Source organism: Arvicola amphibius, chromosome 9 (assembly GCF_903992535.2).
Source record: "Arvicola amphibius chromosome 9, mArvAmp1.2, whole genome shotgun sequence".
Classification (NCBI taxonomy): Eukaryota; Metazoa; Chordata; class Mammalia; order Rodentia; family Cricetidae; genus Arvicola; species Arvicola amphibius.
The window spans coordinates 5,699,171-5,727,096 of NC_052055.2; the positions used below are offsets into that span (position 1 = coordinate 5,699,171).

At 42.4% G+C, this 27,926-nt stretch overlaps 1 protein-coding gene and 1 pseudogene across 1 annotated transcript in view; both read right to left on the minus strand.

Annotated features, from left to right (window-relative positions):
* The window catches only part of Lrp12 (LDL receptor related protein 12), a gene marked incomplete at its 5' end in the record, with an annotated part of 73,593 nt that overhangs the window by 39,679 nt on the left and 5,988 nt on the right, over window positions 1-27,926 (minus strand). The gene's annotated exons all lie outside the window — the stretch shown is intronic.
* On the minus strand, window positions 393-5,477 carry LOC119822596 (annotated as a pseudogene).

Genomic DNA, 27,926 nt, shown 5'->3' on the forward strand with positions numbered 1-27,926 from the left:
ATCTAAAAAAGCTAGGAAATGTCTAGAAGGAACAAGCACTCAGAAATTCTTTATGGAACAGCAGCCAGCACCAAGCCCTCCTTTATGCCCTAAAGCCCCGCCTTTGCTGTGTGTCTGTCTGCTGCAAGTCTGCACCAGCAGGGAATCACAACAGGACATCTGCCAACCTGTCACCCTCCTTCCAGGTGGAAGACACGGGTCTGCAGTCACTCTGGATTCCAGCACCCCAGCAGCCACCTCACAAAGCCAGACTTCTTCCTTAGACGACCACGCACACCCAGTGCTGAGGCCTCCAGACCCCATCCTGGGTAGACAGCTAACTATGTCTCATCCAGATGCGGTCTGTGCCTTCTTGTCCTTGTCCTAATCCTTCCTTCACTTAAAACCAAAGCTCATGTCAGCACCCCAAAGATGGATGAAGGTCCTGGACCCTTCGTGTCTCTTCTTGGTGCATCAACTTCATTTCCTGCCTTTTTGCCATTCCTCTTCTCTTTAGTTGGGGTATGGGCATGTGCAGCCCAGCCTTGCCTGTCGGGGCTGCTGGAGGTGGGACTTTATCCACAAAATCCAGTTACAGAAACACTTAACAGAGAGACAGGAAAGATCAGTAGTGTCTACAGTCTGTAGCGAGGGTAACTGACCTGTGAAAGCAAGGAAAGAACAGTCTGAGATGATCAAGTGGTTCCTGTATTTTGGAAAGTGTCACATGTGCATTTATGTCAGCAAAATTCACTAAAATGTATCGTCAAAATGAGCACATGTTACTGCATGCAAATTTTACCTTAATAAAGTTAATTCAGAAAAAGGAGAGGCAGGCTGGACTCCAGACAAGATTTGGTTCAGAGATCTAGCTTCCTGGCGCTAATCCTGCTGGCCTCAAGCTGCTGTCTTCCTCAGCCTTTGAACAAAGCAGCTGCAACAGTTCTAGACGTCACACCCACAGGAATACAGAATGCCAGTCCTGTCTTTCTGCTGACAGCTGTTGAAGTTCCATGACAAGTTTCTCACAAGGAAATGAATGGAAAGAAGGTCCCAGGCTGAGGGTGACGTGTTAATTTTCTAAACACACCAAGGGCATTATTAAGAGGAAAGGGACAAGCAGATGGCCAGCAAAGGGCAAGCTATAGCTGCAGCATCTTCCTTCCTTTCGAATACAATCCGATCCCTACCCTTACCTAAGGAGTCACGTGCCTGAGGCTCATTTTCAACTGTAACCTCCTCTGTCCCTTTACCCTGCACACAAGCTCTGCTGTATCTTCACTTCCCAGCATTTCCGAGAAATGGCATGGCTGAAGTAAGGTCAGGCAGCAGCCAAGTGTTCGCGGATCGTGCCAGTGACAGTGACTTTAGAACATGGTCAGCGTTCTGTACCCTTTAATGACATAAAGAACTCGGGCATTAGCCATGAAAGTCAGGAGAAAGGATGCATGGGGACACTGCCACCTCCCAGTAGATGAACACACCCCAAAAGGAGAGTGAATTGGAGCAGGACTTTGTTTAACAGAGCCGTGCCATGGAACTTTCCACAAAGACGAACACACACCACAGGTGGCTGCCTCACTCGGTAGCCATTTGGCATATGTGGAGGACATTGGTCATTTGGAATGAGGGCACTGTACCGTAACAAATAAGTTAATTTGATTTAATTGTAATTAATTCAACCTTAGATTCGAAACAGCTCCTGTGGCCATGTAGACTTGGTTCTAAATCCAATTCCAGCTGGAAAGGCAGAGGACAGGAAGTATCTTCAATTGCATTACTGACATACACTTGGCAAAGTCCAGAGTGGAAATTGAAAAATTAGTTTCTTTAAAATATATTTGGTTGCTTACAAAAAACAACACTCAAAAGGCTGTGAATGAACTTACAAACAGAAGACAAAACAAAACAAAAGTTTAAACGAGTGTAAATTTGAACCTAGCTGGATTCTTTAATAAAGCTGAGGGGCTTTAGTTAAAGCTAATAATAAATTAATATAGCATTTACAGTCATTAAAAATGAAAGCACTTTGTCCTTTAGAGGTACATTTTAAAATATTAAAATCAGGACAGACATAACCTCAGGGTGAAAGGATGAAAAAGAATATTCCAAGCAAATGGATCCAAGAAGCAAGCTGGTGTAGCCATGTTAGTATCTGACAAAAGAGGTTTCAAACCAAAATTAATCAGAAGAGATAGTGAAGGAGAGTATAGCTAGACTCATCAAAGGAAAAATCCACCAAGAGGATACTGAAATTCTTAACATCTGTGTACCAAACACAAGGGCACTCAAGTCTGTGAAAGAAACAGGGCTACAGCTTGTTGTGAAATATTATTTTAAGGTGTGTTACATTTGTTTATGCCGTGGACCATTTGTTTAATGATGTAAAAATGTGTTGCTTTTCGTTACATTGCATTTGTTTAACTCTGTGAAGTGTGATTCTTTGCCTGTCTAAAACACCTGATGGTCTAATAAAGAGCTGAAGGCCAATGGGGAGGCAGAAGAAAGGATAGGCTGGGCTGGCGGGCAGAGAGGATAAATAGGAGGAGAAATCTGGGAAGAAGGAGCAGGAGCAAGAGAGAATAAGAAGAGGAGGACATCAGGTGCCAGTCACCCAGACAGTCATGGAACAAGAGCCGAAGTAAGAAACACAGAAATAGAAAAAGGTAAAAGTCCAGAGGCAAAAGATAAATGAGATAATTTAAGATAAAGCTGGCTAGAAACAAGCCAAGCTAAGGTCAGGCGTTCGTAACAAACAGTAAGACTGTGTGTGTGATTTATTTGGGAGCTGGGTGGAAGGCCTCCCAAAGCCAAAAGAGTAAAAAACAACCAGCTGCATGCTGGCGTTCCAATGTGGGGCTAGAGAAAACGAAAATACAACAGCTTAAATCACAGACCCTCACACACTAATAGCGGGAACTTCAACATCCCACTCAACAACAGACAGGTCATCCGGACAGAACCTTGAGAGGCATGCTGGCGCTGACCACATTATAAACCAAACAGATAAAAAGATACACACAGAACATTTCTCTCAAGCCCAAAGAACACACCTTCATATTAGCACCTCATGGAACTTTCTCCAAAATTGACCAAATCCCTTCTGTCAGGGCTCAGGGAACCCCGCTGAAGAGGAGGCAGAAAGAGTGTAAGAGCCAGAGGGGATGAGGAAACCAGCAAAACCAGGCCTCTAAACCAGCACGAGCAGAGCTCATATGAACTCAGGCTGAGGCAGCATGCACAGATGTGCACAGGGCCTGCATGGGTCCGCACAGGTCTGCACCAGGTCATTTGCATATATATTATGGCTTCTAGTTTAGTGTTTTTATGGGATTCCTGAGTGTGCAAATGAGTGGGTCTCTGTTTCTTGTGCCTTCTCTTGGGCTATTTTCCTTTTGTTTGTTTTATCCAATTCCAGTGTGTTAGTTTTTGTTTTAACTTATTTTACATACTTTATTATTTCCCTTAGAAGCTTGTTTGTTTTCTAATGAAAGACGGAAAGGCAGTGACTCTGGGTGGGAGGGGCCGTGGGGAGAAACTGTGAGGTGCAGAGGGAGAGGAGACTGTAATGAGAATATATTATGTGAGAAAAAAAATCTATTTTTTCAATAAAAATATGTATGTATGGATGAGGCCTGAGAGATGGCCGAACAGTCAAGCATATGTACTGTTCTCTTAGAAGACACCAAGTTCGGATCCCAGCACCAAGGTGGGAACCTCCTGTAATTTCAGCTTGGGGGGGGGTGGTCACACAACCTCTCGGGGAACTCACACATATGTGGCACACACCTACACACACATAAATAAAAATTGATCTTTTATAAATTTAAAAATCAGTGTATGAAATGACGACTGTCATCTGTGTCAGAGTATGGTGGAGGAAAACCATCCCCAGGGCAATGGGCAGGACACGGAGCTAGGTCTGAGTTAATTCTGGGGAACATGTAGGGGCTCACTATTTTATCTTAAGGTCTCCACTGAAAAACACGAAAATGAAATAACAAAACAAAACAAACCCAACCAAACAAAAGCAAAACAACAACAACAACGACAACAAAAACCCACAACCCTCCCCCCCCACCGTAGTGTTTATGCTTAGTATACAGCACACAAAATGTTCTGGTGACAGGTATGTACAAAGGATTTAAAACACGTAGGTATTATTTCAGTCTTCTTGGTATTTTAATCCACTGTCTCAAATCTGTAAAATAAAAAACTTCTGATAACTTATAGTGTTCTCTCTTAGTTTTTTTGTGTGTATGTGGGGGGAGGCGCTTCATAGCTCTACATTTGGATTGGTAGTGGTTTTCTCTAATGGTCTCCAGCTGTTGCAAACCTACTGCAAAGGTTTTCCTGATGAGGGGTGAGGACTACAGTTATCAGATGCTACAGATGCTAGAGCTAATGGGCCAAGCAGTGTTTTAAATAATGCGGTTTCTGTGTGATTATTTTGGGCTAAGCTAGCCGGGTGGCCAGGACGTACAAGTGGGCCCTCCTTCTATAGTTATCTGTGGACACAAAGACAAACAATTACTAAGCAGTCAGGGACTGTGCTGCTTTAGTAAAGTGGTGATTGCTGGTTCTCTTCCAAGATCCATGACTTCACTCACCCTGGGTAGCTGGCTACGTTTCCAGTACCAGGCATGGTTTCCTCTTGTTGAGCATATGTGTGCCACTGCTGCAGCCTCAGGGTTATTGTGCCATGCTGGTCAGCACTGTGGTTCATGGGAATCATAACTGGGCAGGACTGTTGGTTGCTTCCCTACTTTGAAAGTGTGCATAGCACCTTTTGGTCCCATAAAAGCTAGTCCTCTGGGAGGAGACTTTCGGGTCTGTGCCGGCTCAGAGGTGCCTGAGCAGTGTGTCAGAAGTGAACGGTATTTTCAGCAACAGGGACTTACCTTCTACCTCTGGGGGAAACCCAGGGCAATAGCAATAGCCTATAATGTTTGATGAGGAGTCTCTTGGGCAAGCTTGACCAACAACTCAAAAGGGTTATTTCGGCTGTTGTTTTTATTTTATTGTTTTTAATCACAAAGCAACCATCAAATTATGAGTTTATTTGTACTCTAAAATAATAAAATATTAACAAGCACCTTCCCATCGGGTGACCTCCTGGGTCATGGCCAATATAAAACTTGGACAGGAAATCCTTTGGCTTTGGTGTTTCTGTTTCACGGAAGAACTGCATAATGTGTGTTCACTGCTTGCACACTTCAGTGGTTTCCTGGAGAGCCATCCTTCCCTTCACGACCGGGAGATCAACCACTCTGGGGCTGGGACACGAACATCCTTCACGAGCATTTCTCAGACTTCATCCCTTCCCTGTTTCACGGTGTTGTCCAGCTGGGACAGTGCAGTGTTAGGCACCTCCCTAGACAGAGCCCGCAAGAGCTTGCACACCCTCCACTTGGCCTCGTTAAGGTCACGACTGTGAAAATGGGCTTCATGGAGGTACAGGCTAAGGCAGCAGCCTGATGCAAGCTGCTGGCTGCCATCTTGCCAAGAAAATCCCTATTTATTTTTTGTTTTGTTTTTTAGTGCTAATGATACCTGGCTCTCGGAGGGAACACTGTCAGCCTAAACTTCCATTTAAACTATTTGTATGTTTATACACCAATATACTTGTATTATTGGTATTTTTAGGTAGATACTTAATAGTATGATTCCTAGTGACATTTTTGTACAAAGTCTCATAGATAATTATGCTAAACTGTGTAAGAAGAAAACATCAGGGAGAAGTGCTCAAACCCTGGTCTTAGAATCCTCAATTCTGACATGCTAATCTATCCATTATCTTTTATTTGTGAGTGTGTGTATGGATACATACATACACACACATGCAAATAATATACACAAAAAGAGAAAGAAAAGGCAAATGAGCACTTATCTTTGCACTCCCAGTGAGTTTTATAACTAACCCTTTATGTGGCCTGTCAGAAAGAGCAGTTGGACAGAGCTCTTCTTGCCTGTGTTGCACAGGACAGGATATGTGCAGAGCAGCCATAAGATTTTCAGAACCACCCTGAGTCCTGGCTCTCTGATGGATGAAGTCCTAGGATCTTTGTCCCAGTCTGTGCATCCCTTTAAGAGAAAGAAGTAGCAGGGAGCTTTCTCTTGACATCTGCACAGGGAAGAGGTCTGAGAGCACACAGGACCTCAGCCTGACACCATGGAAATCTTGAACCTCCAGCATCCACAACTGCAGAGATACAATGTTTGCTGTTGCAAGTCGGAGGCATTTTGATGTGGGTGTTCAGACAAACTAATGCATGCAATTTCCCCAGACATAATTTGACCTGCTTATGAATTCTTTGAAAATGTATAAAGAATTCAGTGCAATATTCTGATGGAAGATTTCCTAGCATCAAAAACAAAAAACCCCAAACAACAAAACAAAACCACACCACCACCAACAAAAGATGGCTATGATGAGATGCTGCATACCAAAAAAGGTTAAGATTTGATATTCTTATTTTATGGAATTAGTAGTATTCTACGATTATTTTATTTCTACAAGTGTAGTACAAGGAGTGGTGGGACGTGTCCCACTGCCCGGCTAGCTTATACCCAAAATGACCACAGAGAAATTATGTTAATTAAATCACTATCTGGCTATTAGCTCTAGCCTCTTATTGGCTAACTCTCACATCTTGATCTAACCCGTTTCTATTAATCTGTGTAGCACCACGAGGTCGTGGCTTACCAGGAAAGATTCTAACCTACGTCCGTCTAGGGCCGGAGCTTCATGGCGTCTCTGCCTGACTGCTGACTCTGCCCTTCTTCCCAGCCTCCAGTGCTGTCTTTCCCGCCTACCTAAGTTTCTGCCCTATCAAAAGGCCAAGGCAGTCTCTTTATTCAACCAATGAAAGCAACACATCCTACACCATTTCCCCTTTTTTTGTTTAAACAAAAAGGAAAGCTTTAACATCTCTAGTGAAGAATCTCCCCGCCGAGCGGTGGTGGCGCACGCCTTTAATCCCAGCACTCGGGAGGCAGAGGCAGGCGGATCTCTGTGAGTTCGAGACCAGCCTGGTCTACAAGAGCTAGTTCCAGGACAGGCTCCAAAGCCACAGAGAAACCCTGTCTCGAAAAACCAAAAAAAAAAAAAAAAAAAAAAGAATCTCCCCCACCCCCTCTTCCTCCCCTTCCACCCTAAGAGCTGAGTGACAGCTCTGGGAAGGGCTTTTATAAACTATTTTACCAATCCCTAACCCAACTGAAGTGTAGAGAAAGGGTAAGTCACTTGTTAGAAGTCAGCTGCGTTAACACGGAAGTTATTTGAAAAACTTGATGGATTTCAAGAGAATGATCAGTATGCTCGGATAGGTATACACAATGCTGCAGCCAAGATTAAGCCAAGACAAAACAGCTCCATGACCCTGAAAGCTCTCTAGTTGCCCGCTGCCGTCAACCCCATCTCACACCCTAAGGTTCAGCAGCCATTGACCATAACGTGAGCATCATTATGCACTGAGTTGAACTTGCCATTTACTATTAAATCTGCCTCCTGAAGCTGGGAGACCCATGGGAAGAAGTCACCCAAGATCTTTCAGCTAGCAAGTGGTAGGGCTGGATGAAATTCTAATATACTTAATTTCAACATTCAAAAGTTTTTCCTAAAATAAGCAATTTGCCTTTGTTGAAAAACTTCTACTGTCTGCCTACATGAATTTCTGTATGTACATCTGTTGAGCATTTGTGGCTGCCTTGTTCTAAACAAAAACGTCCAGGTGCCCAAACCCACTGCCCTGTGTTGGTGTTCTGATAGTGACCCAAACCCACTGCCATGTTGGTATTCTGACAGTGCCTGAGGCCTCTTTTATCGATTTGCCATCACCTTCCTGGTCTCCATCAGTATTTCAATTTGTGACTCCCAAGGTACTGCACATCTGTTTTGTTCCCCTTCCCCACTACAAACAAATTAAACATGAAGAAATACATGTGGATAAAGTGGATGGTTAAGAGTTTAACCACTGTCAAGGTGGGGGTAAATATGCTGGCTTTATTCTCAGTACATTTCTGTGATTACCGTGTTAAAGCATCTATTACTTTCCTAATTGGCTTGTAGAATACATGAACTTGAATGCTTTCCTAAGATAAAATTTTGTAGCTATGCAGTTCTAAGCTTTTCTTTAAGATATCCAGTGATACCCTCTTTTATAGATGGGTTGTTTTTAAAAACTTCTTATACATGAGAACCAACCATAGGTAGACTAGTAGGTGGCAACAGCTTTCCTATGTTTTCTGACATTACTAATAACATTTTGACATTTATACTCAACTGATAAAAGAACTAGAAAAATACTGGCTTTAAAATAAAAATATGTGATTTATAATATATCAGGATGCAGAAAAACTGCTTTTAAAAGAATTTTAAAAAAAATCAACTTTATAAATCAGTATCTTGAAGTATACTTTTTTAACATTTAAAAAAACTACCAAATTATTAAAATCATCAATAACATTTATATATATTTAATTTTCCCCAACTTTAGCTTAGCATTTTTTTATTTCACATTACATACGTGATATTTTTTTTACCTTCATTATGCAGGAAAATGAGGACCTGTCTGTGTCAACTTCTAGCCATACCCATGACACAAAGCATAAATAGTGAGTGGTGGGTATTTGCTGTGTAACAGTCTCCTCTGAGACAGAGACATTCCATCCTGCAGGAAAGCTCTATATGCAGGGAAGTAACCAACTCAAAACAGGTCCAGTAAGTCCCTAAAACTCACCAGAATCACTGGGCCTCTCTCTGACAAGCCAAGCTGCAAAGACTGTGGTCATACTTGCTGCCAGGAGACGCAAAACCAGTTGAGCTTTCACAAGGAGGTCTGGATCAACAGAGACCCCTGGAGGGGGCACCCTCTAACTCGTTGAGCTGCTGATAGGCTGAACAGTGAGCTCCAGCTTCCCAGCTTTGTGAGCTGTTACTCATGCTGGGGTGAGCTTTGGTGATGGAGTCATTCTCACTCAGTAAGCAACCCCAATAAAACTCACTGCTGAACCAAGTTGGACTCTGGTGGTTCCCAGACTTTGTCTGTTGTGGGCTCCCTCTCTCTAGGGTGGGTAGATAAGTGCAGTGTTTCCTTCAAAGGAGTTTCGTCACACAACAGTATCTACACACAGAAAGCTGGTTCTCTTATTTACCAGAAGCTGTCATGCAAGCAAATGCCATGTTTAAGATTACACTGGATGCCGAGTCCTTCATGGACCATCATTCTCCTTTCCCAACCCCTTGTTTCCGCTTACATATATATGCACATGTTTCTTATTTGTTAATGCTTTTGCATTAAAACAAAACAGAACTTTCATTTCAAAAGGCATTCCTTTTCTGTATTTTTATCTTTCCCCTTTCAGACTAAGATTCTTTCTGTTGTATTTATTTTCTGTTATATTTCAAGGGTCTTGAAAGGAAAATTGACAGTTACTAACTAGTAGAGCGCCCCCTCCCGTCCTTTACTCTAGGTCTTCCCAGGTAAGCTCTCATCCCTAGCAAACCTGGGGTAGAGTTTGTCCGGCACACTCTTGTAGTACCTTCCTATCCCTAACAAGGAGCCCCATACAAAGTTAAATGGAAAAGATCACCAACATCATACATATACAACACCTCATCCTCAAAACCCGTGGGTTCTGAGTCTGGTTTCGGAAGGTGGGGAAGCACAGACGACAGGAGAGTTTCCCCACCGACTCACGGTTCCACTTCTGGACATTCAGTGCGGTCGTCTAATCTTTTAATGATGCCCCACTCAAATTTAGCTCCGTTTTCTTCACAACCACATCAGTGTTTTGTTATTTTCTTCAAAGCTTCAAGCAACTTTCTTAACTACAACTCTGCGAATTGTTAGTACTCTTGCCAGCTGAGTCAGGGGTCTTGAGGCGCACTATACCGCTCTTTCCTTTTCTGGGAACTCTTTCTGATATAATTGTGGTTATGGTGTAAATGTGAAATGCCCAATATGCACGTTCTGAGAACTTAGCTGCCAGCTTCTGCTGCTACTTTAAGCACACAGAGACTTTATGAGATGGGGTTTGGCTGGTGGGAGGAGGCCACTAGAAGCCAGTCTCTGAATGTTACCATATGGTTCCTGCCTAGCTCTCTGCTTCCTGATGATGTGAAACAGCCACCGCCTCACACTCCAGCTGTCGCGAGCCTTCCCCATTAGGATGGACTTAAACCCTCTGCGAGCCTTCCCCATTAGGATGGACTTAAACCCTCTGCGAGCCTTCCCCATTAGGATGGACTTAAACCCTCTGAAACCAAGAGTCAAAATAAGGATCTTCCCCATGAAGTCGTTTATGTTAGGTATTGTGTCAGACTGCTGCTATAACAAACTGAATAGTGTGGTTAGACCCTGGACCTGGTTTGTAGGAGGAATGTGGAAGAGTCTGGAGATGTGGACTAAAGAGGTTTACAATACTCTAACCTCCTTCAGTGGAAAGCCAGGAGCCAGCACACACTGTGCTCATGGAGTTCCACAGTAGAAAAAGGAATGAGAACAGCATGAGAGCCTATCCTTGCTACATTCTGGTAAGAAGCTGGCTACATTTTGTCCATGTTTGAAGATCTGTGTGAGGCTGAATACAAGAGTAATGGGCTAATCTACATGGCAGAGGAAATGTCAAGGCAGTAAAACACTCGAGCTGTGGATTAGTTATTGCTTGCTGCTTTTAGTCAGTTTTACAGTGGGAAGCACAAGCCAAAAAGCAGAGCAGGATCTGTAAGATGTGCTGTTCGGGCAGGAAAGAAGAGTAAATAACTTTTAGAGCTGTTGACAAAGCAAGTTTGGAGAAAGGAGTAGTTGACAAAAAGATACATTACAGGGATGCAACTCTGCACTGAGACATAGGGAAGTCTCCTGGATTGAGAGCCCTCCCATCAATGTGTAAAAACACAAACCCACTTGAAAGAATAACTGAGAATAGCTTTGAGGGCACCTTATAGAAAAAGGACCACAAAGGGGAAGTTCTGAAGAATATTTAACTAGGCAAAGGTGTGCTGCATTTGTTTATGTTGTGGAATACTAGTGTAACTATGTAAAGATGTGTTACATTGTTTAACTATGTAAAGATGTGTTACATTGTTTAACTATGTAAAGATGTGTTACATTGTTTAACTATGTAAAGATGTGTTACATTGTTTAACTATGTAAAGATGTGTTACATTGTTTAACTATATAAAGATGTGTTACATTGTTTAACTATATAAAGATGTGTTACATTTGGTTCATCTTGCCTGCTGAAGGTACCTGATGGGTCTAACAAAAAGCTGAACAGTCAATAGCTAAGAAGTAGAGGGATAGATGGGGCTGGCAGGCAGAGAGAATAAGTAGGAGGAGGAATATAGGCTCGAGAGCAAACAAGGGAGAAAGAGAGATGTCTGGAGCTGGCCGGATGACCAGAAATAGGTTAAATTAGGTTAAAGAGGTGGGACAAGCCTAAGCTAAGGCTGAGCATTCATAATTAATAGTAAGTCTCTGTGTCTTTGTTTGGGAGCTGGTTGGTGGCCCAAAGAAAATTCCAACTACACAACCACAATTTCCCCACCATAAGGTCAACTGCCCAAACACCCAGAGGCCACAGAACTCATGCTAAAGCCAGGCCTGGCTATTTCTCAAGCTGGCAGCAGAGCTTGGCCTTGTTTACATGAAGCTAGTTTTGTAAAACTGCAGACTGCAGAAGGGTCACTGATGTTTACACCAAGGTACCAGAGGAAGACCAGGCAAATGTGTAGTAGGGGCAGAGAGCCCTTAAGAAGCTATGCAGACAGCTTTAAGAGTGAACCTTAAGTTGCAAAGAACCCAGGATGTTGGAGACTCCAGTAATAAGAACTCTTGCACTGGTTGAAGCCTACCTAAGAAAGAAGCCATGTCAGCTCCAGGTAGCAAGGCCACAGGGGCGGGGCCGCTGGAGTTCGGATGATGCTCCCATGAATCTGAGATGATGGACATGGGGCATGTAGGATTTAATATTTGTCCTATTGGGTTTCAATCTTGCTTTGGTCTGGTCTTCTCTTGCTATGCCCATTTCTCCCCTTGGAATGGGATGGTTTACTCGGTGTCATTTTGTGTTATATTGTATATAACTTTCTTTTTATTTTACTCCTGTTCACAGCTAAAAGTTTGTCTCCAGTCTCAGAGGTATTTCAGGTTGAAACTTGCCAGGCGATGGTGGTGCATGCCTTTACTCCCAGCACTCAGGAGACAGAGAAAGACAGACAGATCTATGTGAGTTCAAGGCCACTCTGGTCTACAGAGTGAGTTCTGGGACAGTGAGGGCTACACAGTGAAACCATCTAAGGTTTGGCATCCCTGTTAAAACCTCTCGCTGGAGCCCCGGATGACAGCCATTCTGACTGCAGTGAGTTAGAATCTCGGTGTAGTTTTGATTGGTGTTTCCCTGATGGCTCAAGAGGCTGGACACTTTTTTCTTGCATTTATTAGCTACTTGTACTGGTTCACTTAAAATCATCTGTAGTTCTGTTGACTGGATTCATCCTCTCCTCACATTCTGGATACTGACCATCTGTCAGCCGTAGCTGATGAGACCCTCCCTGTTTTTCCCATGTCTTTTCACTGTGTGTTTCCTTTTTACCTTGCAGATGTGGCCGAGTTCATGCAATCTGTGTCAGCTCTGGTTATTTCCTGAGCTGTGTGAGTCTGTCTCATAAAGTCTGTTCTTATGTGGACCCTTGGAGCATTTCCTCTGCTTGTTTCAAATCGGTCTTGTATTAACGTCTGGGGTCCAGTTTGGGTTGACCTTTGTGCAGGGTGAGGGCTAAGAATCCAGTTTCAGCCAACATCTGGATAATTAGTTTTCCCAGTGCCACTTACCACAGAGGCTATTTTACCCCCGTAAGCCTCTGCTGAGGACCAGATGATTATCGCTACAGTTCTAACTCTGGGTCTTCTATTCTGCTCCAGTAAGTCTCCGTGTCTGGGATGCCAGCACTGTACTATAATAGCTTTACCATAAAGACTCTCTGTTTGCCTATGTACCACTGTGCATTAACATTACCTTCAGAAAAGACTGAAATTCTCTTGGCCCTTTGACCCTTCCCCTTACATCTCCTGGTGAACGACACTACTATCTCCCATCTGTCCAGCCAGAACCCCCTAAGTCACTCCATCGTCTTTCAACTTCTCCTGCCCATATGCAGCATATGGTAAGTTCTCTTGACTCTTCACACCCTTCTTTGCAACCCTCCTGATATTTCTTGATTTCATGCCCTAATGCATTTCCTCCATCTTTTTTGCATTGAATATAAGCTCCACGAGGAGGAAAACACAGAGCAGTGCCTGGCTCATCTCAGATGGTGGATGAGTACGTGCAAGTGTGGGACTAGAGGAATCGGCCCATATGCTGGCTTCCCACTTTTGATCTTGCAGCTCTCTGATCCTTGGCACTGTTCTCATCCTCTCATTCTCTGAACTGCTACAAGACATTTTTAAAGGCACATTTCATATTAATCTTTAAAAAGTGTTTCAACTTCTTTATGCATAAAAACTTATAAGGCCCACATGATCTGGTTGGTCCCTATCCTTTAACCTTTAGCATTAGCTTCCCTTTTCTGGTTTACCGTATACATCTGGATTCAGGGTCTGAAAACATGTTTTCAGCGTGATGTCCCTCTGCCTGCAGCAGTCTACTGGACTGCTCTCAGTTAGTGTATTAGGCCCTGTTTCCCAGCTCAGGAAACATATGTCTTTGTTTAGGATAGGGCAGGGTCTTTCTGTTTCTATAGAATATCATATTAGTACTGACTTCTGAACATAAACCACAGCACTTATCATCTCTGGGGGTGAGCAATCAACTGCCATAATTTGTATAATTAATACAGCTAATTCAATTCAGCAGAACCCTGAGTACCTTAGGCACACTTCTGCTACCCTTGCTGTCACCTAGAGCACCTACCCTGGTCTCCGACAGAAAGATCTGCAAATGCTTACTGATTCAATGGCTCAAATTACCAGATTTTGAAGTAAGGCATATAATACCCTCGGCGTAATTAAACATTGGCTTTATATTACAGTTAGTTGTTAAGAGGGTAGACAACGATAAGGGAAGGAATAGGAGAGCCTGACAAGGAAGGAGGACGGAATGGGTATTCTGTAAGGCTGAATGTATGAAAGCCACAGGGAAGAGACTTCAGACTGCCACCCTAATTGGAGGTTAGAGACCACTGTGTGGCAAAGACCCTGGAATTGTAAAGCATTGGTAAACACAATTTAAGAATGGCTCACACTTTAAGAACAGCTCTGTCTTTGCATCAGTGTTAACTGCTTGGTGGGGTGGAGCTGGAAGAAGGCACTAAGGAAAGCACATGCTGCTACTGTTTTTAATCTCCAGCTACTCCTGGGCACACCCTTATCTTACAGACTATATTCTCAATAAATATGATCCTTCCCTTTTAACTCCCAGTGAACAGCTAGCTTCCCATTTACCTCTAAAAAGCTTATTTCACAACTTACTCACTTTGTAAGTCTAAAACCTTGACGGTTGGCAAGATGGCTCAGTGGCTAGAAGGGCATGCAGGCAGGCCTGACAACCTGCTTTCAATCCCAGGGCTCCACAAGGTGGCAGGATAGCACCAACTCATGAGAGTTAGCCTCTCCACCAGAGTTCTGTGGCCTGCGGATGCCTGCACTCCCACACGTGTGTCAGCACATCCATACACGCACAATAAAACCCTACAGAGATACCACATGGGGATGTATCCATTGTTATGTAACTCCTAAAAATGATCTCATGTAAATGTACCTACATCAGTTGTGTACAAGTGCTTCTCTGGGTGAAAGAGAAAATACCTTTCATCTGTACAAGGCGCTCTCTCTCTCTCTCTCTCTCTCTCTCTCTCTCTCTCTCTCTCTCTCTCTCTGTGTGTGTGTGTGTGTGTGTGTGTGTGTACTGGAGACAATACCACATGCACACACATGCACACATGGAAGCCAGAGGAGCTTGGGTATCCTCGGGTACTGCCTACCTTTTCACTTCTCTTGGGGGGAACCTGTTACCGGATGGGAATACACCAAGTATGTCAGGCTGGTGAGCCCCAGAGATCCACCCATGTCTTCACCTCCCTGGGGCTTGGATCACAAGTGTGCAAGGTCACACCGGGCTTTTTTGTTAAATGGGTTCTAGGGATCACACTCAGGTGCAAGGCAGACACGTTACCAACTGAGCTAACATCTCAGTCTTACAAAAACAATCTTTTGCTGATTTCGATTTTGCTGATTTACTTATTATGGCAAACAGCTGAAATGGGTATTGCCTCCAGTATATACAAAGAAATTAAATGTTAAGGATAATAGTAACTTGCTCACAATAACACAGCTAGAAGATATAATATCCATGCTTAGGTCTATCTTACTACAAAAATCATGCACTACACGCTCTCATGATACCTATACAAATGTGTCTTATGACAGCTAATAGTGTCATCATTTGTACGACGCTTTCCTATGATGTATCTTTCATTTCAAAGCCATCTTGGGAATAACTGATATGCCCCTTCTGAAGTTCAGGAGGTTCAAGTGTGGCAATTAAACGGACAACACTCATCTGTTTACTGGGGAGCAGAAGCAGGCATGAAATGCTGGCTCTGGAGTCACCAACACTAGAGGATGTAGATTCATTCTGGACAGATGCTTCTCTGTAAATGACATCTGGATTCAGTGGAGCAAGGGAGAATGACTATGCTCACACTAACAACACATCCAAGGGATGAAGACATTTTCGATGGTCAGACTGGTGCTAGTAGCTGCCGAAAGCAGGCCGCCCGAAAGCCTGCCACACGTAGGGAAGTGCGTAAGTCCTGCAGGCCCGTGGCTATGGTGACAGTACACACGAAGTATGGTTCCCTGTGTGCCTCAAAGCAGAGCTCTACTGCGCTACCAACAAAGGAAGACCTTAAAGAGTCTTGACGTCATCCACTACAACTAGGCCATCACCAGATCTGCCCGCTTATCTCGGCTGTTTTCTCCGTGTGCTCACGCACAGCCTTCTGTCTGGTTACTCTGCCCCAGCGGCTCTGAACTTGGACTGGTCGGCCTCACGTCCACTGGACTCGCCAGCTGCTCAGTGTCCAGCTTCTGTTGCGTCACTTCCTTTTTAGCTCATTTAATTCTGTCCACCTGGTTCAAGGATCAGCAAACACTCTCTGTGAGAGGAGAGCTTCAATATCTCAGGCTTTGTGGTCAAAGTCTGCTGCGAGCGCTCAGCTAAGACTGCAGCACAAAAGCAGTGGGCGATCTGCACACAAACGCGGCTGCCCTTCAGTAAGACCCTCTCCCGCTAAGGTATCTGCTTACCCTGAAACGGCGTTTCATAAAGAGAAAACATATAAATGTTTAATTCTTTTCTCACAGTGGTCTATTTTCGGAGGACAGAGAGCGTGCCAGCCATTTGTCTGCCCTGGTGTCCACTCATCCGTCTGTCACAACAGTGTGTGTTCTACTGTAAGTGGACACCACTGTATGCAGGGTACGTTTCCGTAAGCGGACACCACTGTATGCAGGGTACGTTTCCGTAAGTGGACACCACTGTATGCAGGGTACGTTTCCGCACACCTGGTGTGTTTCCATCACCTGTCTTCACTGCTGGTGCGATGCTGCAGTTTTCTCACTGTGAGCCGGGGAACCTCTCAGAGCAACTCATGCCTATGTCGTTTTGACATGAACTTCTGGTCTCTGGTGGTTTCCCTGCTTTGTAATGCAGGATAATCCAGCCTGCCACACTGGAACCAATCATCCATCCCATGACCCCTGAATCCTTTCAGGGACAAATCATATTTGGTGACCATAATTATGGCTCTGGCTGTGCTCACTGCTATGGTGCTATTATTGTAATAGTTCACTGGGAAGGCATTAAAAGACTTATAATCTTAACATCTATGAGCACAGGCTTAATGTGCTCAAATTCTTCTAGAAAACAAATCTTGGCTGCAATTGCATAAAAGATTTTCTCTGTGGCTTACTTATGGGGCTAAAATCTGATCCATTTTGAGTTTGGGGGAAAGATTAAATAAATTATATATAAAGGATTCAAAGTAATAATTAGTAAAAGAGAAGCATTCAATACAAATAGGATATTATTTTTATTGAGAACTTTGAAAGTATTCCAGCCTTTGACTCAGTAATTGTACTTTTTATGGCCCAATTATAGAAACACAAAAAGCACAAAAAATTAACAAAAGCATCAATTACAGCATTAGTTATTAGTGTGAACAAAATTATAAATAATATAAATATCTAGAAAATAATTTATGGAGAGAAGATATGTCCAAGATATGTCAAATAATACCCCAAGTATTTCTGTTAGCTAAGCATGAATGCTCATCTCATTGAGCCCTAACAAGTCTTGTTTGTCTTTATTAATGATTCAGAACATTTGCTATAACAGTTTGATTTTTACTTATTTGTTAAATTGGTTGGTGGTGTTTTTAAATGCTTCTGAAGTTAATCTTTCTAACTCTATTAACTATCCAATTACTGTTCCTATATGTTGTCATTTGTCTATCTACTAAAGAAAAAAGAAAATTAACATTTGATGCACCAACTATTTGTGTGAGTCACTTAATAGCCTTACAACAAACCCCGAGGGGGTAGCATAAAAATCCAATAACCGAGTATCTTGCCTCTTAGAAATTTCAATTAAGAGCAAACTGGGATAAATCCAGAAAACATTAATAATCTAACATCTCTGGCTCATCTATTAGTAGGCTCACAAGCAGATAAGTCCTAGTAATAAATTAAAATGGATAATGCAAGAAGAATTGAATCAGCTTGTTTACAAAGAGGCACTGACTGGAGGGAGGTCTCTAAGCAACACTGTGAAGCAGCAGCCTGGGCACTGAAGGGCACTGAAGGGCACTGAAGGGCACTGAAGGGCATTGGGGTACTACTGCGCCAGTGGGCTGGTCCTCCAGAGCAGCTGTCACTGTAGCTATCAGAGTTCACAGCTGGTGAGGATGCTGGTGACTTCTCTTCCCCAACAGTGTATAACAACGTGGTACGCCGGGCAGCAGTGGCGCATTTCTTTAATCCCAGCATTTAGGAGGCAGGGGCAGGCAGATCTCTGAGTTCGAGGCCAGCCTGGTCTACAAGAGCTAGTTCAAGACAGGCTCCAAAGCTACAGAGAAACCCTGTCTCAAAAAAAACAAAACAAAACAAAAAACAAAAAAAACAAAACCAAAAAACAACAGTGTGTAAAGAATTGTCCAGCACAGGAGCAAGTCTTCCAAGTCAATACATTGATGTCTCCATGTTCTATACCTCAAGTGTGTGGTGTCTTCAGTAGGAGGGTCTTACCATCAAGTTCTAGAGGATCACTAAGAACAAGAACACCCTGTAATGTTTTGGGGATGTGTCTATGGGACCCCACTGACCAACAACTTGAAAAGCAATAACCCAAACGTGACATTGGGCTTTTTATTTGATAGCCTATGGTATATGGCATAACTGTCTGAGCACAGCCCCATCATAACCACCTTTATGAATGTGATTGTATATATTTACAGAACCTTTATGAATGCATTTGTATACATTTACAGGACCTTTATGAATGCGTTTGTATACATTTACAGAACCTTTATGAATGCATTTGTATACATTTACAGAACCTTTATGAATGCATTTGTATACATTTACAGGACCTTTATGAATGTGTTTGTATACATTTGCAGGACCTTTATGAATGTGTTTGTATACATTTACAGGAGCTTCTCTTCTTCAAAGCATTAGGTAAAGACGGGGTGGGGCAGAGAATCTGCAGCTACACTATCCAGGTTCAAATCCTAGCCTTCCTGTTTGTGATTGTGTGGCCTAGGCTAAAATAACGAACTTCCCTGTGCCTCAGTTTCCTTACAGATACAATGTAAACAGTAAGCATTTAAGCCAACAAAACTGTTAATAAATAAATGATTTTGTGTTGTATATTTAACCCGAATGCTAGTGTCTCCCCAAATTCTCCCTTGTTTCTTCTAAGGGCAACTACTCCGAGCTTTAGAACAGAACCCGCATGTTCATGTGCCCCAGACTTCCTGATACCATCGCCCCCGGGATTAGGATCTTAGTGTAATAACTTGAGGAGACACTAGCACTCAGATTGCACAAACAGCACAGAATCATCTGCTCACTAACAGTTCTGTGGCACAAATACCATTCTGCCTACGAGGAGACTGAGAACAAAACCAGGTCACTGTGAGGGAAAGGGAAACCTAAACACTTAAAACACTATTGGGAATGGAATGGTTAATTTAATGCAGTCAGTGAGAGCACTGTTTAGTTTTTGTTGTTGTCGGGGCTCTTTTAAAACCATGTTTGGCAAAACGGGGCAGTATAAATTTATAACATGTATCCTCCTCCTGTCTCCATAGTAATACAATCTTTGCTACAATAATTTAAATGTAACTATAAATAAAAATAAGGATGCTTATTCTTGCTACTTCTATTCATTTTTTAATAACTGAAGGTTTGGTTTACTAAAGACAATTGGTTAAGGACACAAAAACAAAATGTCATTTAGTAGACTAGTAAAGAAAAAATAAAACTCTGTTTACAGATATAACATGATCTTGTATACAAAAATCCCAAGGAATTAAAAAAAAAACCAGAAGTCTATTAAAGCTAATAAGTTGGATAAAGTCAGAGAATGTATGAAAAGTATATTTGCTATGCACTAATAATTTAAAAACCAAACAAAGATAATTCAGTTTACAAAAGCAAGGAAAACAATGTACTAATATATCCAACAACAACAAATATGTAAAATCTATATACAAAGCATCACTAGAATAAATTGAAGATGCAAACGTCCTCAGCAAACCCTCTCTACAGTCAATGTGATCCTTAGGAAAATCCCATCCCCACAATGACCAGAAACTGACAAGCTAAACCTAAAATACATATGAAAATTTAAGAAATCCAGAATCACCAAAACAACCTTGGAAAGGATGAACAATTGGAGAATTCATACTTCTTAATTTGAAAACTTACTAGGAAGGTGAGTACTGACAACGTACTGATACAGGAGTTAATTACTAATTTGATAGATTCTAGAATCCCCTGTGAGATGGGACTTGGGGCACATCTGTGAGGGTTTGGGGAGACTCACCTCCTGTGTGAACGTCCAGTCACTGCAGGGATGTGTTTCCCTGGCTGTGTCCTGAACTGTGGGCAGCAGGATGCACTTCTGCCTGCAGATGCAGTGTGACCACCTGCTTCAGTCTCCGCTGTCTGCCACAGCTCCCCAACCAGGACACACTGTGCCCTTGGACTAAGAGACCATATAAACCCTTCTCTCTCAAGTTACATAAGTCAGAGGATTTCATCACAGCCATGGGAAGAGAAACTGAGACGGGATGGACAGATGAAGGCAATGGGATTCAGATCCAGGAAGGATGCTCCCATTGTTAGGTCACCTGACCTCTGGCAGAACTGTCAAAAAAATTAAATGTGGAAAAAGTCTTCTCAACAAATCGTTCTAAACAGAAAGACACACACACAAAGGATGAGCTGACCAACCCACACCATAGTAAAAAACCAAGAAACAAAAACAAAAAGGTCAAAATGGACCACACAATTCCACAAAAACAACAACAAAAGCACAGGGGTGAACCATGGCCTCCGACTAGGGAAACAAAGGGGACCACAGATTAATCGTAATTGATTAAAACTGAAAACACTTGTGCGCTGAAGGGCACTTTCAGAAGTGCAAAGGTAACCCACAGGACAGGAGAATATTTCCAAACTAGGCCCCAAAATTTCTAACTCACATAACAAAAAGGAAAGTAAGCTGTCACAGGATTTGAATGGACATCTCTCAAGGGACATACACACAAACAGTCATCAAACACAGGAAAAAAACCCAGAAACCCCCTCCTCATCATTTTAACCACAATGGCATCCACTTCACACCCACACAGTGTAGCTCTGATACGAGACGGACAGCGAAGCATTAGTCAAAAGTAGAGAATGTCACGCTAATGGGAAACAGCACTGCCCGTCTGGATAAGTTTGGAGTTCTTTACAAAGGCAGAGTTCCAACATGAATTACAAATTCTAAGCCCTCTTTAAGCACCCAAATAAGGGAACACAGAAAGCGACAACTGCTGAAGTGCCCACACCACACGAGTCAGCCAATGTGACATAGTCACAGGACAGAGTATGTTCTGGACAAACCCGGAACCAAGAACTCAGTCACAAGAACAACACATGCTGGATAAAAGCCAGGTACAAAAGATGGTGTGTCTCAGGACTACACTTCCATAAAACACCCAGAACAAGGCAATCTCGGGACAGGGCTGACCCCTGGTTGCCAGGGTGGCAGGGTGCTGAAGAGGCAGTGATCACTGACAGGTATAGGGGCTTTTTTTTTTTTTTTTTCTGGAGCTGAAGCAAGTATTCTGAAGTTGGGCAGGGGTGATGGTTACCCTGTGAATATACTAAAAACAACTGAATTGTACTCTAGAGGTTGAAGTTTTAAAAGGCTGATGTCCACAGTAACATATTTGGAAATAAAAAGCAAATAGGCAGGCACAGTGGCTCACGCCTGTAGTCCTGTCACTCTGGAGGCTGAGGCAGGCAGACGGCCATGAGTTCAAAGACAGCCTGCGCTACAGTGAGTTCCACACAGCCTGAGCTGGAGAGTGAAAGTGAGATCCTGTCTCAAACAACCAACAAAACTGCAACGCAATGACTGGGTACGTTATTCCAAGAACGAAAGGCCAGTGAACTAAAACACGGGCCACCAGGCATGGTGCGTGCATGTAATCCCTGCACTCCAGAAGCAGAATCACAAGTTCAAAGGCAGCTTGAGCCACACAGTGAGACCGTCTCAACTATATACAGTTTGTAAAGATAAATACGACACTGTCTTTATTCCCAATTAAAAATAAAATGTGAAAGAAATCCCAGGAAAATATCCAGAAATACCTCTCAACCTAGTAAGTGAGCAATCACGTTACATACATGAAAGAAGGTACACCTAGAAGCCAAATTTAGAAAATTATCATTTTCATGTTTTCAAACTTCTGTGTGTAGTCTGTGTGTGCAGGGGCTGGCGGTGGGGGGGGGCACATGTGTATGTGTGCAGATCCATGCCTGTAGCAAGAGCAGAAGCATCATGCTCCCTTGAGACAGGGTCTCTCACTGAGACCCTCGTGTTTTTTACATGACTGCTAGGGATTTGAACTCAGGTCCTCATGCTTGATATGAAAGTGCTCGTACTTGGTGAGACATCTTTCCAGGTTAACACTATCATTTTCAATGGCTCTCCTCAAATGAAACAGAAAAAAAAAAAAACAACAACAACAAAAAAAAAACAAACCTGTATCTATAATAGAACACTGTTTCTATAAAAACATTAAAAATACGAATGAAAGAAATAATTTAAATAAATGGAAAGATTCCATATTCATGGAGTAGAAATTAAGATGGTGAAGATGTCATTTTTTTCTCAGAAAGGTCTAGAAGTTTAACCCTTGGTGTGGGAAATCCTTGTGTCGCTTTTATTGGTTAATGAATATAGTACTGCTTTGGCCTGTGATGGGGCAGAACAGAGCTAGGCAGGGAAAACTAAACTGAATGCCAGGAGAAAGAAAGTGGAGTTGCAAGAAGACTGGAGACAGATGAGCCTGAACCTTGCCAGTAAGCCACAACCACGAGGCAATAAACAGATTAAAAGAAATGGGTTAACCAAAGATAGAAGAACTAGCTAGCAATACTCTTAAGTGATTGGCCAAACAGTATTGCAAATAATAGAATTTCTGCATGGTTATTTCCGGTCTGAGTGGCTAGGAAACAAATGAGTGGCCTTAACCAACAAATACTGTATGATTAAAAAAAAAAAAAAAAAAAAAAAAAAAAAAAAAAAAAAAAAAAACCTCATCAGGATATTTCCCAGACAAAGATGAGCTAATTCTACAACACACGTGGAAGGGAACGGGATCAGAGTGTCAGGAAATCTTGATGGAGATAAAAGTAAAGGATTTTACTATCCCGCTTATCAGCAATCAAGTCAATGTGATGGGGAAGGGACTGAGAGCTGAGAGCAAAGAAGAGCAACTCAGCCCAGGCTGACCCCGCTATGTGGTCATTTAACCTGGTAGAAGAGCAACTCAAATGGGAAGCGTGATGCTTTCAACAAGTGATAGTGAAACCATTTGCAAAAAGTAAACTTCTTTACAAACTTTACTCACAAATGATAAATCAAAATGGATCTTAGGTCACAATGTGCAACAAGAAGGTTTTAGGAAAGAGAGAACCTTTCCTGATCTGAGCTGGGTAAAGGGAATTATAACCAAAACTAATTCATAAGATAAAATACCGAGAAGCTCAACTTTGTAGGATGTCAAACTTTTGCTTTGTCCATGACAGTTCTAGAAGACAAGCTATAGATGCACAGGAAAATAACACACAAGACCCCTAAAAGCTCAACAGTAAAATGAAAAATGATTGGAAATGCATGAACTGATGACTTCATCCAATACAGCAGAACAGCACATGAAAAAGATGATCAATATTATTGGCCACTTAACAATGCAAAATGAAACAGGAGGATCTGCTACGGAAGCTTCAGAGGGACAAAAAAAGATACCAAGATCTGGGCTTGGTGAAGCCCCACAGCAATGCAGCCTTCACATGCAGCTGATCCAGGCAAACTGCTAAGCTCGGTGAAAGACAGCTTGGTACTTCCTCCTAAATATGAACACATGTATGAAACTTGAAACACAGGAACTACACGCCTAAGTATTCACTCCAGGTAAATTAAGGTTCATGTCAAGAGAAAACCTATACGTGAATGTTTAATATAACAACAGATTTAGACCAGAACAAACTGGAAGTAATTCAAGTGAACTGACCAAAGCTGAGGTAAAGCTAAACTCCCTATTTAGATGAGGGATTTTCCTGTGTGTGTTTGGTTTCTGATCTTCCTGCCTCCACCTCTTACATGCTAGGAATACAGGTCTGTGCCACCACATTTGGCTAGATTAGAGATTAAAATAGTAAAGTAAAGCCAGGCAACATCCTGGATTCCAATTCCAAGTCTCTCTAGCACATCCACACATAAGCACAGCTCACAATGTATTACATTTTAGTGTAATTAGAAGAGTTTAAAGGTCCCTAGCACAAAAAAAGTGAGAAAGAATGCTACTGCTCAGACTTGATCATTACACATGGCATAAATATGTACGTGTGTGCATATATATCCGATTATGATGCTACACTCCATACATAGGTACAGTATATGTCAATATAACTCAGCCCCTTGCTATAATTTGGTAGAAAAGTGATGTGGAGCTAAGTTAACTTAACGAGGCAATCTTATCTGTACGCATTATGCATGCCCTGTGAACTATAACGGTAGCCAACTATTTTAGCTGGTACCCAGAGAAGTTCAATAGCAGCGCTGAGAAGAACACTGACTATTTTTACTTTAACCTGGTATTCGGTGTTCAGTCTATGAAGCAGGTACACTGAGCCTGAGTGTGATCTAAGAGACCTCGACCCCCTGACTTAAGCTCAGTTCACATTTCTTGTTCTGGTAACACCCCCTCCCCCACGTGCCTCCCTCCCAACTTCTGCCTTTCGGAGGGACTGGGCTTCAGCTCTCTTGAGGCCACTCCATTTCCTCCAAGATCTAGTCCCAACAGGAATGAATCTACTGCTTCCTACTGGCTCATCTCTAGTATGTTGTTCAGTAAAATAAAGTTTAATCACAGTGAGAACGACAACATTCTTTTCAGCCGTTCTCATTAATACAAAACCATTCATTTCTGCTCTTACCACAGGACCTATACTGCTCATAAACACAACTCGCTCTCCGAACCTTAGAGAGCAAAACAACCGCAGCTCAAACACTGAAAAAACTTCCGTGCTGCTCCGTCCACTAACGTCAACAATGAAAAGAATGGATGAGCAGATGTGAAAATCAGGCAGGGAGGGGGGCACGTTAGGTTGCAAGAGTGCAAGGAAGGAAGGGAGAAAGAAAGCAAAGGGTGGCTGTAAACTGATCTTACAAATGCAAAGTCTAGTAAATATTAGTAAACATATTTCAGCACAAAATAATGTCATTACCAATTTGCTATGGCACTCCCATGAATGTGTAAATACTTCAACATCAGAAATACCACGAATATAATTTGCTTTAGTTATGGGTAAATGAATTCATTTATTCTGCAAGTATTGTCTGCTATTAAACCAAGTGTTTCACACACCAATAGAGCTCTACCATAATTTGCACAAAAGTAAAACAACTCCAGTCTTCTCACTTTTTTGTTGTAGAAAATGTGTCCTTTAGCATATTTTTATTTATCAATGTATGCATGGTAACATGTTTCTTACTGCCATTTTAAAAGACTCATATTAACATTTTCATTTCTATTGTGGGTTTAGGCAAGTATGTAGCCCCAATTTAAAAATATCCTTTGGATTCCCAAACAAGTGACTCCTGAGACTTCCAAGCTGAGAACTGCAGCTATACTACCCCCCATGTTCCCCTCGTCTTTCTGCTGGGGATGTAAGTATGAATTGTTTCCAGTCTGGGACTACAACAGACAAGGATGCCATGGACCCTCGCATGTGCCTTTTGGCACACATTATGTACTTGTGTTAAGTTTTATACCAATAGTAAAGCTTCTGGGTCACAGGTCTACTCAACTTTAATAGAAAGTGACTAGTGAGCATTTTAAGTATGGTGAGTTGAACTGAAATCAGCCTGAAGTATAAAATTTACACTGTATTTGAAGACTGCACAAAAAACCGTAATGCAGAGTATCTCATTAATAATTATTTCCTATTGGTTTTATGTACAAGCAATAATGTTTAGGCATGCTGGATTAAATATATTAACATTAACTTTGCTATCTTCTTTCTAAGCATGGTTACTGGTGAGTATGTGCATGCATGTGTACATATACATGCTTTATATTGCAGGCCTATGTATTTCAGATGTTTAAAACAGCTTTTGAGAAGCCAAGAAAGACTCTCATGGGAGCAGCTTCTAAGGGAAAGTTGAAAGAGAAGCAAGAGGAGCTGAGTGCAGACAGCGGACAAGAGGAGAAGATACAGCAGACAGAAGAAAGAGTGTGTGCAAGAGCCAGGAGAGAAATACACACATGGCAAGAACTCAGCACAGGAAGGGCAGGGGTGAGAGATGTTGCTACGCCCCTCCCAGTTTCTTTATGAGTATGTAGGTATGGATGTGTGCATACGTTCATGTGTTTACCACCCCAGCATACATGCAGAAGTTAAAGAACAACATGTGGGGACTGATCTCTTCTTCCGTCATGTGTTCTTGGAGACTGAGCTCAGGTTTGGTGGCAATGCCTTCACCAGCCAAACTACCCCCACTGCCCCTGCTGCTAGATTTGATGCAGGAAAGTTACATAAACAAACCTGTATTTATTTCAGAAAAGGCATTGGGACTTGTGTGTGGGCAATGACTGAAGTGGTGCTGTGCTGGCTGGCAGCTGGAGTAACAATGTAAAGAGAATATCACTACCATTAAGAATAGAGCGACGGGCCTCTACACATAGAAAGCAGAAGTAGAGCAGGAAGAACTGGAGCAAATGACTAATCCTAGCTCGTCTGGGGCCGCTTTGCACGGACTACAGAAGTCGTGGCACTGTGTGTGTGTGTGTGTGTGTGTGTGTGTGTAGAAAGCTTTATATTCTATTTGCAAAAAGGTTTTGGTGTCACGAGAACAAGCAACAAAACCATGCGTATGTATCTGAATCCTACTTCAGAGTGCATCAGGTATACGCACTCATTCTGCATCTCTTCCTCGTATCTGAAAGGCTCAAGCACCAACTGCTGAACACTCCACTGTGCTCATTTAACTCCAGCACTGAGAGGTCGGTGGTATTTTTAGTTTCCGAAAAACTGGAATGTTTAAGTGAATCAAAAGAGGTGTTAGGTTGGACTCCTTCAATAGTGAGAGCACCAGTCTAAAACAATTTGACTTTGTCATACTGAGTCTAGGCAGGGCAGTGAGTTGTCAAATATCTAAGAAGAAAACCGGAGACCTGTTCTGTCAGCTTCATTTATGTTGACGTTCTACAACCTGCTAAAACTCCATCTTCTATAAATAAGATACAGGATCTGGTAAAAAGGTGAGAGGTCACTTTATTCTCAATTTATTGTGAAATTCACCAATCTGCTAATATAGTCTTGCCTTTTCCAATGACATAAAACAATTTATATTGATCTCTTACTTTTTAAATTTGGGCAAAACGATACTTGAAATCTAGTTTCCACACTATGCTTGGATTCTTGCCTGAAATACTCCTAAGACTGATAAAGTTATGCTCTGCACTGAGTAGGGAAAAGAGCTCAAGAGCCGAGTATTCCATGAGACCCGCGGTCCAGCGCCTCACATGCTCCTGTCCTCCTGTCGTTTGTGTAATGACATCCCAGGGCCCTCCTGGGGAGGCATGGACAGCATCAGTGCACACTGAGTGTCCTTCCTGTTGCCTTTTCTCGATGGAACAAGGGTCCAAACTGCTAGGCTGAAAGGAAGGAAATCACCCTCAGTGCATCTTTCACCTCTTCATTCTTAACTCATGATCATGTTACACAACATCAAGAAAATGTATAGGAGCAATCAGATGTCATTATATCTTCCCACCCCAAGCCCACGTACAAAGGCACCAATACTTCCCTCTCCCCGGGAAGAAGGAGGAAACTCCCTTATTTGTCTATTGACAGGATGTAGAAGGAACAGCGGGCTGCGTCCTGCCACCTGGATCCCGCATGGTTAGCTTTACACCCGAAATAACAACACACAAATTGTATTCTTTTAAACACTGCCTGGCCCATTAGTTTTAGCCTTTTATTGGATAATTCTCACATCTTGCTTTAACCCATATTTAGTAATCTGTGTAGCACCACGAGGTGGTGGCTTACCAGGAAGGATCCTAACCTGCATCTGTCTCGGAGAGT